This window comes from Talpa occidentalis, unplaced genomic scaffold (genome assembly GCF_014898055.3).
Source record: "Talpa occidentalis isolate TD23 unplaced genomic scaffold, MPIMG_talOcc4v2.1 talOcc4.12, whole genome shotgun sequence".
In the NCBI taxonomy this organism is placed as follows: domain Eukaryota; kingdom Metazoa; phylum Chordata; class Mammalia; order Eulipotyphla; family Talpidae; genus Talpa; species Talpa occidentalis.
In genome coordinates, this window is record NW_023601212.1 from 83534920 (window position 1) to 83537235 (window position 2316).

At 60.7% G+C, this 2316-nt stretch overlaps 1 long non-coding RNA gene across 2 annotated transcripts; it reads right to left on the reverse strand.

Annotated features, from left to right (window-relative positions):
* Nucleotides 1–101: 101 nt before the first annotated feature.
* Nucleotides 102–1419, reverse strand: LOC119241674 (uncharacterized). 2 transcript variants are annotated; one of them, XR_005124355.2, is made up of 3 exons: nt 1329–1419; nt 982–1118; nt 102–467 (listed from the first exon to the last, which is right to left on the reverse strand). It is a non-coding gene; the product is annotated as an uncharacterized LOC119241674 (long non-coding RNA). The 2 variants fall into 2 exon arrangements; XR_005124356.2 differs by lacking the exon at nt 1329–1419 and adding an exon at nt 1207–1241.
* Between the last annotated feature and the right edge of the window lie 897 nt (nt 1420–2316).

The window sequence follows — 2316 nt, forward strand, 5'->3', positions numbered from 1 at the left end:
CACACCACGGCAGGAACAGTCCATCCCAGCCCTCTGGAGCACATGAAAGGATTAGGTAAAGAAAGTATTTTCACCAGCCAGACATTGGGGACCACCCCAAAAGGAAACAGCACAGTAGGTGTAAGAAAGAACTTTATTTCCAGTTGGAGCTGGGGTGGGGTCTGGTAAGCATACACGTTTCTCCCCTGCCAATGCTCTGATGCTCTCCCCCAGCTCCTGCAGCTCCTGAGTCTGGAAAGGGATAAGAAGTGAGTCTTGGGGGCGGACTATTGGGTCAGAGGGGCCCCTCCTCGCAGGCCCCTTGAGGAGCCTGCCACAGATGGCCTGTGGTCATCCGAGCGTCTCAGGGAGCTGCAGGCCATCCTCCAGTGTCTTCCAGGCAGCCCCTCATAACCCCGGAGGACAGCCAGAATGAGGGGATGGATCTGAGGCTGCCAACAGCCCCCTGTCTCCTCCAGCTGGGGCACCTGGAGAAAGGGAAAAGTTGGGCTCCTCTGGGAGGGACTTCCGGTGCCAGCTAGAAAGCGCCTCTGGTCCTATGTGCTGTGGCACCCTAAGGGGACACAGAAGAGCACCGGGAAGAGCCCTGGGTAGAGAGGTCGCTGTCTCCGACCTACAGCAAGTGCCAGGAGGCTCCGAGCAGGTGGTCTGTGAGTTGCCCCTCCAGGCTGGGTCCCAAGCCTCCTAATCCCTGCCTTGCCGCGCTCTGACAAACCAGCCCATCCCCTCCCATTTTGTCCCCTTCTTATCCGGGTCCCTGTCCCTCCACCCTGTCTCTATAGTGTCCCACCATCTCCTCACTCCGGCCCCGCCTCTGCCCTGCTGTATCTCCCCGTCTCCGCACTTTGGGCCCCTGCCTGTCTCTGCCTGTCTCCCCCTCTCTCTGCCTCTCCACCATCCTCTCTTCCCACCTGGCCCGCGCCTGCTCTCCGTCCTGTCCCCCCAACCACCGCCCCTCCCGCAGCTCTGGGCGGCTGCAACCTCGAGGCGGGCGCCGAAGGCTGTCTTGCATTTCGGATTCCTGGACGGGAGCCGCCGAGGTGGCCGGGACGAGGGCGCCTGGGAGCAGCAGCAGCAGCAGGAACAGCGGGCGCCGCATGGCCGAGCGAGCAGGGCAGCTGGCGGGCAGCGGGCGGGCACCGTGAGGGCAGAGGCCCGCCCGGCCCAGGCCCCGCCTGCCGTCCCCCCGCGCCCTCTGCCCCCCACCTTCTGCGCGGCAGGTTCGCGGTCCCCACGCCGCGCCCCCTCGGCCCTCGCCCCTCCCCAGTCCCCGCCGCCCGCCGCCCGGGCCCGGCCTCTCCCGCAGGCCCGCGGTGTCTTTCGGTTACCGGCCTCAGCTTCCTAAGGACCGTTAGATTCAGACGCCGCTGGCCAGGGTGGGCCCTTGGGGCTCGGGACGCGTCCTCGAGCCGGCGCCTCGCTCCGCGGCCCATCGCGCGGAACCGAGTCACGCGACCCCACCCGCCTGTGCGGCCCGGGGTGCTGCACGCGAGGCCGCGCCCCGGGGGGAGCCGCGCCCCGGTCTCCACCCGCCCGTCCCTCTCACTGCACATCCCGGTGGCCCCCCGCCTGCGGCTCGGCTGTTTGGGGAGCGAGCCCGGTCTTCCTAGGCGCAAGTCCCCAGATTGAATCCCCAAAACCTTCAGCACAGAACCCCCAAGTTGGCGGCGGTTCTGTCACCCCGTCTTTCCATTCTCCACTCTTCTTGAACACCTGGCGCATGTTTATAAAGGTTATTTTAATACCTTCGTTTGCTAATTCCTTTATCTGTCATTTCTTGGTCTCTTTCTATTGACTGATTTTTCTCATTACATGAAGCATTTTTCTGCTTTTTTGCATGTCTCCTTGTTTTACTGAAAGCTGGACTTTATGACTTTTATGGTGTTGGGGGCTGTTATTTCTTGTATTCCTTTAAATACAAGGAATTTCTTTTCCTAGCTTTGTGCTGGGATGCATGGAAGTTGCATGGAACCAGTTTGATACTCGAGCTGCTTTTAAGCTTTTTTTTTTTTTTTTTTTTTGAGGGGGGGTGGTCAAAGGCCAGAGTGGCTGTTAGCCTGGAGTTCATGTGACTGCATTCGACATGCTGAGCATTCAACCCAACTTCTCTGGTGTGATGTGTCCTCTGCTCCCCGTTAGAGGATTTATCCCTTTCAGTGTGAGCTCCAGATCCTCACCTCCCACCCTTCTGGTACCTCCACTCAGGGAGACCACCCAGCTGTTTGAGGTGCCCTTCCCTTACACTGTGGCTGGGACAGTCTCTCAAAGCGGCACCCTGGCACAGCCACAGGGATGACTTTCTGAGATCTCTGTCCT